Source organism: Musca domestica, unplaced genomic scaffold, assembly GCF_030504385.1.
Source record: "Musca domestica strain aabys unplaced genomic scaffold, Musca_domestica.polishedcontigs.V.1.1 10, whole genome shotgun sequence".
Classification (NCBI taxonomy): Eukaryota; Metazoa; Arthropoda; class Insecta; order Diptera; family Muscidae; genus Musca; species Musca domestica.
In genome coordinates, this window is record NW_026712115.1 from 1,790,523 (window position 1) to 1,803,164 (window position 12,642).

At 34.5% G+C, this 12,642-nt stretch overlaps 1 protein-coding gene across 9 annotated transcripts in view; it reads left to right on the plus strand.

The window, feature by feature from the left end:
- The first annotated feature begins 2,326 nt into the window (after positions 1 to 2,326).
- Positions 2,327 to 12,642, plus strand: part of LOC131803696 (MAGUK p55 subfamily member 7-like) — a 54,691-nt gene continuing 44,375 nt past the window's right edge. The window contains exons 1-2 of one of the 9 annotated variants that reach the window (XM_059125219.1): positions 2,395 to 2,717; positions 5,154 to 5,301. The gene's annotated coding sequence lies outside the window, so the exon portion shown is untranslated. Of the gene's footprint in view, positions 2,718 to 5,153; positions 5,302 to 12,642 lie in introns of all 9 variants that reach the window. The other 8 variants (XM_059125222.1, XM_059125236.1, XM_059125238.1 and 5 more) reach the window with 8 other exon arrangements.

Here is a 12,642-nt window from a genome sequence, read left to right on the forward strand (position 1 = left end):
CACATATAGCTAGATCGACTCAGCTTGGGGAAATATAAAGATCCATAAATAACACCCTATTTTGGGGACCACTATTTCAAGGTGTTATACCCCAAACACAGGGTTATAGGGTATAATAAAAAGTATTTATTATGTATGTATCTAAAAAACAACAGTTGCACATCCGTCTATTGCACAATACTTACATCCACAAGAGAATCCGTCCTATTCGAAAACATGAACTTCTTATTCAAATTCAGGGGAAAACGAAATTTCAAATTCATATTCAGTGTATCGGCTACCGTTTTCAAAATATCTCCTTCAATGCCGGCAATTCGTGACTTATCACGCAAATGCTGCTCATTGGTAAAATCCCCGTTGAAGCTAAGTAACGGTGCCATCAGATGAGCGCTCACCATTATCGTACAGCCGTGATAGTTTCGCAATTGTTTGGGAAATAAATAATTTCCACTTAAGCTACCATTTTCGAAGCGATTTATTTCTCGTATGGTTATGTCGTCCCAACAATGGAAACGACCAAAGGCATAGTAGGTGTAGAAGCTGATGTACGCTCCAGCGGAATAGCGATGCATAATGACGGCATTTTTAACACCGATTTGTAGACAAGCTTTAAATATTTTATACATTTGTTGCTTGACATAGGTGGGATGTGCCGAGGAGCAGGTAAGTAGAATGAAGAAATAAAATTGGCGATTCTTTGACGGTCCCGGCAGTTGAAGACGCAGAGCCCTGTTGGGAAAAAAATAATATTTTCATATATAGTTTCATTTGTTTCGGAAACGCCCTTACTCAAATGCCTTGGCAGAATCAATGACAAAGAGATTATAATCCCATGGCCTTACATCCGGTCTTCCAAATTCCAACTGGACACTGATATCACAACTGAGATTTCTTAAAAAGTACTCCAAAAGGAAATCATGATTTAGTGTTTGCCTTCGGCAAACTAAGCCGGAACATTTCTCCATTATGACCAAAGCGTTGGTGTGGCTACTTATGTAGAGCTTTGTTAAGTTTAATGCCACGTGGGTATATTCCAGAAGTTCCGCACTAACGCCAACATCTCCTTTTACGAGTGGGTGGCTATCACCCCTTACACTTTTGAGAGAATGCCATAGGATAAGCAACCCAAAGAATTTGCGAATCATCCTTTGTGTTCGCTTTGATAAATTGCAGGCAATGTTTGGAGAGCAACTAAAGAAAATTTCTGCTGTTTCCGCTCCGTATTGTTATATGCCGGCGATTTTCCCCCTTAGATAAGATATTATAAATGTTTAACGCTTGATTATGATCGACTTTGCCGACAGCCAATTCATTATGCGTTCAATTAGTTATTGAAATAAGGTGGGGTTCATACAACAACAAAATATAACAAGTAAGAAAGCAGTAAGTTCGGCCGGACCGAACTTTGAATACCCTCCAACATTTGGAACGAATTTGGAAATAAAATGCCTAAAAAATTCTGTTAAAATATTAACAATGCCGAATATAGCCGTTGTTTTGGTGCCAATACTACGTAGACCTACATAGGCATTGTTTGTCATAAGTCATTATCTTATTCAAATTCGAAACTTGAAGTAAACGGTGAATAATGTAGCTAAAATCATCAAAATATCGTATATAGGGAGGTACCGTTATATCGGAGCTGTGCGAAGACCTGGACCAGCATAGACAATTTTCTGTCATAGGCTGTAGCATCCATTTCGAACTTCATATACGACATCTCAAACAATTTCGGTGGGTATTGTACCTAAACTCTTCAAAATACCGAATATCGGGAGGTACCGTTATATGGGGGCTATACGAAGACGTGGACCTGCATTACGAACTTAACGTGCAACACCAATTTTAAAAGTTTTATTAATAATAAAAAGGAAAATAGCAATAAAATACAAATATTAGCAATAAAAGAAAGATTGATTTGATGTGTTGCCCGGTATCCTTTTAATTCAATAATAGACGAAAAATAATACGTATTTCATGCTACACGAAATTACTTTGTCTAAGAAACCCTTAAAAGATATTTCACTTTTTAAAAGATAGTCATAACGGTAATATGAATACATGTTTCTTCATAGACACCCTGTGTTTATTCGTATCGTAACGACATCAAATAGCATAGAAGCATGTGTGTCCGTTAGTATTGAGGCATTTCTGCTGACATGCGCTATTTTTACCGCTATAAACAATTCTTAGTTTCTCTCTCGCTCTCTGGTGCCTTATTTTGACAAATTCTCACATTTCAATCTTGCCAATATTTCTTCCTGTTAGTTTGGCTGTTTCCTTCACCATTCTCAATCGCAGTGCCCGAGCAATTTTCCACTCAAAAACATAATAAGACAACAACAACAACGACGAGAACACAGCACGCGGAGGAGGCCAAAATATGATTGGGAACTGTTTTGGTTAGTCAGTTGTCAAACTCATTGAGACGAGAACGGTTGCAAAAGAAACGGTTCGTAAACAGAAAAACAGAATTTTGTAAAGCGAAGCAAAAAAGTACCGCTAAATACTACAGGGTAACGGCAAGAATAACGCTCGTGGTGGTGGTGGTCGTCGTCAACGTTGTAGTAGCTTCAGCAGCCCCTTTTGAATATATGCTGTATGTATGTTGATGTGAATGTGTGTATACATGAAAATATTAAAGAAGCAAAAAAACAACAACAAATAAAAAGGGGAAAATTAAGAGCAACGTTCAAGATACTACAACAGACAGTCAGGTATTTTAATGAAGGCAAAAGAATCCATGAATTTACTACCTTCCTCGGGCTTTTTAAGGCTAAAAGTGATACATTTTTAAAAAGTGTGTGATAAAATAGTTGAATTTGCAAAAAAGTGTCAATTTAATATTTTTTTTAAATAAATAATTATAAATAAATTACTTGCACAAGTTAATGCCCAAAAAACCTCCATTCAGCCACAATTTTTTTTTTATTTTGTGAAAAATATTTGCCAATGTGACCTGCCAATCCCCATCATGGTAAAAGGTGAAGAGAACGGCAGGTCCATCCAACGCATTGTCTAGCCTCCCTCTGTCTATTACCGCGTAATATTGGGCAATAATCTCCCAACAAAGCAAAAAAAAAAAAAAATAAATAAAATAAAGAGAAGAAGAAGAAGACGAAAAAACAAAACGCCAAATGATGAAACAAGTGAAAATATTTATGGTCCTGTCTGTCCGGGTTTATGTATAATTTTTTGTGTTTTCAATTTTAAAAATAACCGCATACGTCTCTACGGTCGGATCTTCTTGTACCCAGAGTCTATGACGGTACCAAAAGTGCTAGTGAGAAATTATACATATATACGTTTTAAAGAAACCAACAACAAAAAATAATTATTTTTGATGTCTGCTGCCTACGACGGCAGATTTGTTAAGTTGCCATCAAATAATATACATACAGTGAACGTCAATGAAAGGTTAACATAAAGTATTCTTTTAAAAAAATAGTAAATCGATATAACGGGTTTTTGATTAGACTGTATAGAATTTTATTTAAATCGATTGTATAAAAATATGCCACTGGCAAAGTATCGTAAACTGTTATTAAATAGTGTATTAAAATTTCAAAATTTCCATATAGTTTTGAAAATATGCCTAAAATTAAAGCTTAACATTGAATGGATAAAACCAAAACCTATTCAAATATAAAAAAGTTTGCCAGTGAGCATTCGATCAGTTACAGACCCGAAACCGGACCAAATTACATACAATTTATTTGTGTCATTCTCTATCCATTTTAGACTTACTGACAAAAATCAGTGACATTCCAATAACAACATTTTCATGTAAAAAGTGAAACAGAAGTTAACCACATTATTTGTCGATAGATCTTAGCCATGGCATATTTAACAAGGTGAAGTCTGGCCTTAATTTTCTCTTGCTGTAAAATTTTTTAAATCGTAAAATCCTTTTCTATCTTTTGATTGTTTCCAATCAGTAAATAAGTTCTGAAACTGCAGTTCCTTGGGTAATATTGTCCCACGTTGGGCGAATGGTTTAAAATTCTGCATTTAGAATTCATAATTAGTTCTATCTTCTGTGACAAAACATTATCTATATAGGTTCACTCTATCCTATAGCTCCCATGTAGCGGTACCACAAGGTAGTCAGTATTTTTATTATTTTAGCCAAATCCGGTTCTCATCAAATTTCACGCATGCTATTGTTTTTACCAACAGAAGATCTGCTGTTAAAATGGGATATATCGGCGGACTCCTTCTGTTACTTCCCCACAAAGGCTTCAAAGTGTTAAAAAACAAAACACTCATAAAACGCGAAATAAACTCTCTTCAAATTTCACACATTCAAACATTTTTGCTGTTTCGAAAATGATAGGTATCTGCCAACCTATTCTGGTATCTCAATTACAAAGGGTCACGATTTCCAATACTACTATCTGTCATAACTTGCGAATCAAGTCGGCGATTCTATACAACTTGCTATATCTAAATATTTCCCTTAGTCAGAAATCCGAAATGAATATGTTATTAATTGGAATATATAATTTCGTATAAAATTGGATATAAATATTCGATTTCCTTTAAATTTTGCAGGTACCAATATTTTATCCGTATTAGATAAAACGGAATATTTCGGTCCGCTTTATCTGGTACCTTACGCATTTTTCCACATTTTCCAAAAGTTTCGGAAACTTCTTCATGAAGGGTCAAAAGTTAGAATAATCATAACTCAAGGCTGGTGGTATAAATCGGCTAATACTATTTACCTTGTTTTACCGTCAAATGCTTATTTTTGACCATAGTATTTTTAATGCAATACTTATTAATCAGATTTCCTAATACGATGAACTAGGCGAACTTGCGATGGAAATGTCTATCACTATGCAAAAAAGCGTTAATCAACTGTTAGATTTTAGTTTACCTTTCAAATTTACAACAGATATTGAAAATCGCGAATTTCCAATTTAGAACATGAACAATTGCAATTTTTTTCCTCCACATATACTTGCTGTGTGTACTTTCATTGACACCCACCGTAAATTAAGAAAGCTAAATATTACAACGAAAATACCTATCTAGCAACAAAGCCAAAAAACCAAAGCAGAAAGTGATGTAAAATAAATAAAAATAAATGTTTGAAATAATATACAATTTCATAATAGTGTTATATTCGGATTTTTTAATCATTTCAGAAAAAAAAATCGTTTAAGAAAAATAACAACGATACAAAAAACCTAATTAACCAAGAGCAAGCAGTAGCAGCCAACCAACATCTCTCCATTCATTAACTGACGAGACTGGTTTCCTTCGAACAACTCCAGTTACATAGAAAATATCAAGGTAACTATTAGAAGCCCCGAAAAAGAACTCCCAAATCCTTGCTTTTCTTTCTTTGCGACAGAAAAGAAACAACCAAATAGCATTGACTGACGTCTATTATCTCCTTGGTTTTCTATTCGTTTGGCATTAACCAGTGTCATTTAGTTCTTGTTATTCCCGCATTAAAAACAGCTGTTTTCCTAGAGCTCGCTCTTTGCATCCCTCAATTTGAGTTGGGGAAAAATACACATACTCTCTGTTCTCTCTCTCTCTTTCCATATCTATTGTCAATTGCCAATGTTGAACATGTTCTCCCTCAATTTACTCGTAATATGTTCTCAACTATATGCTACTGTATTAAATGAAGAACAACAACTAACCAAACACCCACCCACCCACAACACGTTAGAGAATTGCATTGAGAACAAGAAGAAGATTTTCTTTGTACAAAAACACATTCGCATGAACTTCGGCATCATTAGGGGCACGCATTGTTTTTCTTTTGCATCTCGGCCGTTTTTTACATTACAACTAAAAAAGAGGGTGTTATGAAAAGGGAAATGTGGAAAAGTGGTTGTAAGCGGTTTGTTGTCTACATTTGTAAACTAATTCCTGAATGGATTATCAACCCCAAATCCCTTAGTGCGTTTTTTTACAAAGGCAACCTTTAATTTGTAATTGTCAGAAAAGAATAAATACATATAAGACAGTGATGGGAAAGTATATTTCATTGCATTAAAAAGGGAATCTTTGAAAATGAAGCACAGAATCTATGAAATATGACATAGTTATAGCGAAAGAGAGTCACATCTTAAAATTTCGTTTTACTTCCCTAATTAAAAAGATCATTTCACAAGCAGTAATTCAACTACATTGACAATAATTTGAAAAGAGGCCATCACATATTAGAGCTAAGTTCCTGTGAAAGATCTTTTATACTTTATATATAGGGATCCAAAGTTTAGTAACAGGGAGATTTGTCTTTTATCGAGGCGAATTAATTGCAAACTCTCACTGGAAGATGTGTCTATCACGAAAGGTCTTGAAGATCTGTAGAATACGGCGAAAGATTTCTTTGTAAAATTAAGAATAAGGCAGATTCTTCCAGGTATGGAGAGCATTACCTATGTAGCCAGGGGACGTCCCATCTCCCTTAATATCAAAAGTTTTGGCTTTCCGATATTTCGTACTTTTTTATATATTTTATTTTTAGAAGAATGTTGGCATGTTTGTTCGAATTACCGTAGTATTTTGTTGTTGCAACACATTCAGGCTTAATCCCATTATTATTGTTTATACCCTCTACCATAGTACGGAGGGTATATTAAGTTCGTCATTCCGTTTGTTACACCCCGAAATATTCATTTTAGAACCCATATATATATATATATATATATATATATATATATATATATATATATATATATATATATATATATATTCTTGATAAGTATAAAATTCTACGTCGATTTAGCAATGTCCGTCCATCCGTATGTGGAATTCACTCTAGCTTCCGAACGAAATTAAGTAGGTTGAAAAAATTTTACTCAAATGTATATTATGTGTGCAGAACTTTTGGTATTGAAAATGGGTCTTCGTATAGCCCCCATATAAGAGTACCTCCTTATCTAAAAGTATCAAAATACCGAATATAAGGAGGTACTCTTATATATATACTACATTATTCTCCGAAATTTTTTCAAATTTCGTATTTGAAGTTCGTAATGGATACTACAGCCTGTGACAAAAAATTATCTATGCAGGTCCACGTTTTGGTATAGCTCCCATATAATGGCTACATTATTCACCGATTTTTTTTTTCAAGTTTCGCATTTGAATGTTGTAATGGCTTATGTCAAAAGTTGACTACACAGGTCCTAATATATCGGTATTTTTAAGATTTCAACAAATATTTTTAACGGATTTTACTTTTTTGAAAATTGCCAAATACGTTCCAAATGGTGGAGGGTATTCAAAGTTCGGCCCGGCCGAACTTACAAAACTTTTAGTTCTCATATAGACTTGTTATTCTCTGCTTAAAGTTCTTCCTGCCTAAAAGTATACTATACGTTTCTGAAACAATGAACATGATCAACAAATTCTGATTTCTCTTAAATTTGTTATTTCTTTAAATAATTTGTTTTTTAAATAACTTAATCCATGCTTCAAAATTTTAACTAAATGAATGAAATATTATCTAATAAAATCTCTTTTGACGATTTGCTCACCTCTGTTCAAAAAATATTCTTAAACCACCCTAGTATTGCAGACGCACCTAATTACATGTCATGTAAATCAACTGTCTAAGAAACAACCTTGGTTTTGTCAAACAAAAACAAAACAAACACTCTCTCGCACGCACACTCACACACACTCATTCTCATACAAATAACTTAACGGGAATTATTCGAACAACAAAAGAAGGAAACTGTCAAAACACCAACGGAAATGTCAAACAAAAACCTAAGTAGAACAAGAGCAACATTGAGTGTCGGTTGAAGTCTTTCCAAGCACATTGCAAATATTTGCACTCTTCGTTTTTTCATCGCTCCTTGAAACATGAACACACATTATTTTGTAAAATTGTTTATTTCAGACGTCATAAAGAGGGAAGAGACTGAGTACATACTTAGGTATATAAACATCGTTAAGCCACGTCTAGTAGTCAATATTCATTGTAGATTCCTGGCCGAAAGTAGTTCAAGGTTATTTTCATTTCATTTCTCGTTCCATGTAACAGTTTCATTTATCCCAAAAAGGCATCCACAACTATCACCGCAACCAATGCCATCATCAAGTTTATTATGTTCCCCCACTCTCTTCCTCTCACTCTCTCTCACTTTTTATGTAGCGAAGTACATATGTTAAACGGGTATTGCAACATAACTGTGGTCTGTTGTTGTTTCGAAATTGTTAAGTGCATTTCCGGTACATAACCACCCTCTATCCTCTCACAATTTCGGTTGTTATGTCTTCAAAAGAGCATTTGCTGAGGGGTTGAGTTTGTGAGTACAAGAGAAAGAGAGCCAGTGTAATAGTTCCTCATTGGAGTTGGTTGGTTGTTTGAGTACTTATTCGGTGATGGAAACAGAGTATTTCGAGTGAGTTTCAGAAAATCCAACCCAAATGCTGAGTGTCTTTATTTGAAAAAGTTTGTTTATATGAAATGCGAGACTATAAAAAATGTATTTGTTTATTTTGTTGAACGAAAGAAAAACGTTTTGTTATTTTTTCATTCAACATTCTGACACATTCAGGCACAGTAAGTAATTAGGCACCAAGTTGAACATTCTGTTTGATTCTATAAAATTCAATGAAATAAACAAATCCAAGAGAAATATAATCGCTGGTTTCAAATTGGATTCATAATTTGTGATACGAGCCTCATTTAACATGGACGAGAAGGAAGCAAAGGTGCATGGAATTGTCGCAGACCAACAGTAATTTGTTAAATATCAGTGTTCAAAAGGCCTTAAAGAAATACTTTTAAAAATTATTTTTCGAAGCCAGGTGCAAGGTGGAACAAGTAAAAAAGCAGCTCAATACGGCAGGGCCTAACTTTTAATACCCTCCACCATTTCGAAGGAAATTGAAAAATTTCAAAAAAAAAGAATCCGAAAACTACCACTTAAATGAAAACCGTTATATGGACGTGGACCTGCATACGAAATTTTCTTGTCATAGGCTGTCCATTTCGAACTTGAAATACGAAATTTGTTACAATTACGGTGAATAATGTCGCAAAAATCATGAAAATACGGAGTATCGGGAGGTACCGTCATATGGAGGGTATACGAAGGCGTGGAACTGCATAAGAACTTTTTTTTCATAAGTTGTAGCACCCATTAAGATCTTTCAATACTTGTAACGATTCCGGTAAAAAATGTTGCTGAAATCATGAAAACACGGAATTATAGGGAGGTACCATTATATGGGGCTATACGAAGATGTGAACCTGCATATACAACTGTTTGTTATAGGCTGTACCCATTACTAACTTCAAATACGAAATTCGAAATAATTCCGGTAAATAATGTCACCAAAATCATGAAAATACCGAATATCGGGGGGTACCAGTATATGGGGGCTATACGAAGATCTGAACCTGTATACAAATTTTTTCCATAGGATTTAGTACCCATTAGAATTTTCTGAACATACGAAATTTGAAACGATTCCGGTGAACAGTGTTGCTGAAATCATCAAAATACCGAAACGATCTAGCTATGTATGTCCGTCCGTCTTGCCATGTTATTTTGTAATCATGTCGCAATTATGGCCCGATACTCAAGAAGTTGAAAATAGAGGTGGGATTAGGGTCAGAATAGACGCCTATAGTTTTTGGAGATAATCGCAAAATATTAAGGGGTGGAAATGGACCAAAAACAGAAGATTTTCCTTATTTTTCTGTTGCTCCACAGGCCACAATTATAAACCTATTGACGCGGATTTTTGCATGGAGTTAGAGTTTTGGGCTGAAGCCTACCAATTCGGAAGGTCAATGGAAATTATTTAGCGGGTAAAATAAACTTTAATTTTTATGTCGGAAAATAAGAATATTTTTAATCCCGGTCAAATCACAAATACATTAAAAAGGCACCTCTGACCATTACAGTAATGCTGACAGCCAAGGTATGGGATACAAAGCAAAGTAGGTACAATTCGGAATTCGGAATGGTCTCTTGCCAGAAAAGAATTAAATTTAAGAAAATATCATAAAAATATGACAAGAAAAAAGTGAATTTTTTGTTAAATTTTTATCTCATGTGATTTTTTTTATTTTTAATTTGACTTACAATTTTGAATTGTACATTTCGTATAGTTATTCTACACCCCGCAACACTATGTTTTAGGGTATTATATACAGGTCGCAATTATTGCCCGATCCTTGCATGGGGGTAGGGTTATGTCCAGGGTCAGAATTAAAGCCTTTTGTCTTTCAAGATGTACATTTATGGGTTCAAATAGAAAAATAATGTATAAATCACATGTTTCCCATTACATCTAGTACATCCCCTAGAAAAATTCTAAAATTTTGAAATAAAATGCAAAAATCTCATATTGAGTAAAGAGCCATGGGTAAAACAAGGCATGAGTCAAGTATGATAATGGACAGTATTTACACAAAAAGTTAACATTTTGAGCAAAAGTAATAACCCTTCCAAAGTAAAAAAAATATAGGGTGACTTTTAGCAATTATCTTTTTGGCAACACTGGTTTAAAGAGCTCATGCACGTTTCGTGCTTTGTTTCACTGTCAAACCAAATCATTGAATTTATTTATTAAAACTAGCTAAACCCTTTAGATTTTATATGCATTCAAAATTTTATATATAAATATTTGTTGGCTTAACAAAAATAATACATATTCAAAAATTTAAAAAAACATAATTACTGAAATACTCTAATGCGTAAACAAACAAATAACTCGGTCTACCAAATATGCCAGGAACAGCTGACCATGAGAAAAGCAGGAACATGCCAAATTTAAGAAGTTGTTGGTCCTTCGGATTCAATAATTTCATAATTAAATTGTTGTATAGTTTTTTATTGTTAGCCTAATACCAATGCAAAAGCGTTGTGGGTCAACGCTTCTTAATAAAATCATATCCAAATCTGAACTGATTTCAACATAATTTGAAAAAATTTACTTTCACGCCAAATTTCGTCACACCCTCCATATTTCATTGAAATTTGACTTACATACCATGTTTGGTGCATCAAATACATGAAATCGACCGAAATATATATGGGAGCTATATTCAAAACTCAACTGATTTGTTATGATTTGGCAAATCTTTTTTGGTACCAAATTCAGTCACTCTGCCGAATTTCATTGGAATCGGATATACAAATCACGTCGTGCATCAAATGTGCAAAATCGGCTGAAAATATATTTGTATGTGAGCTATATCCAAATTTGAACCGATTTCAATATAATCTGTCAAATTTATTTTCTGATCAAAATCCGTCACATTTTCCAAATTTCACTGGAATCGTACATACAGATCGTGTTTGGTGCATCAAATACGTGGAATTGGCCCAAATATATATATGGGAGCTATACCCAACCCTCAACTGATTTCTACATGATTTGGCAAATCTTTTTTGATACCAAATTTAGTCACTCAAACCGAATTTCATTGGAATCGGACATACAAATCGCGTTGGGTGCATCGAATATGTCAAATCGGCCGAAAATTTATATAGGAGCTATATCCAAATACGAGCCGATTTTAACATAATTTGGCAAACAATTTTTTTTAGACAAATTTCATCACACATTCAAAATTTCATTGAAATGTGGCGTACACAGCATGTTTAATACATCAAATATATGAAATCGGCCGACAATATATGTGGGAGCTATATCCAAATCTGAACCATAATTTGTCAACATTGAAGCATTTATTCGTGGATACCGTCCGAAATGTTGGAAAGAGTACGATCACTTTGTTTATTTACAAACTGCTGGACAACGAATGTTTTCTTATCGGAGAAAACCAAATTGGGCAGTTCAACACTCTCGGCCAAGCGAAGCACCTCTATAGCTCTTTTGAGTCCACTTCATTTCTCTTGCGGTGTAAGTTCTTGCACTTTTTTGAATTTCAATGGCTTTACGATGAGCTCATTTTTCAATATTTGCCGAATGGAATATTGGGATTTGTTCAGCTCACAAGCCATTTTTCGGCGACTGCGACGCGGGTTTTGATCAAGTCGCTTCTTTACTTTTCGAATCATTTCTGCTGATGTTGCTGTTTTCTTCCGTCCACTTCCTTGACGTCGGGGTACGCTACCAGTATCACGGTAACGAGCGATGGTACGAGACACAAAAAATTTATTCACATTTAAATGCTGGAGTGCTCTAACGATAGCCACTTGGGGTTTTCCAGCCAAATATAAGGAAATCACACTATCACGCTTGAATTTCATCACGAATATCTTTTTTTCTGGAAAATGCTCACTGCTATTGCACGCTTGTAAACAATATAATGAGCTGTCACTGGAATAATTTTATCAGCTGTCGGACGAGTGGCTTCGAAAATACAGCTGTCTGAAGTTTTTTCATCTCACCCTGTATGTTCTTCGTTAGGTCTAAAATTATTACTTCGATGAGTTACAAACGAAATGATGAACTTAATATACCCTCCATACTATGTATAGTGGAGGGTATAAAAATAATCAATAGTAGAGCCGTAAGATACAAGCGGTGTTTTACCTAGTGTTTCCATTAAAATGAAAAAAGGTCGGAACCAGTGCAAAAGTCTATTGCTCTATTCTAGAACCTACAAGTATCTAATCTTGGAGCTGAGCATGTAAGGACCGAAGATTATAGGTATAGGTAAGCCGACTTTCGATTGAT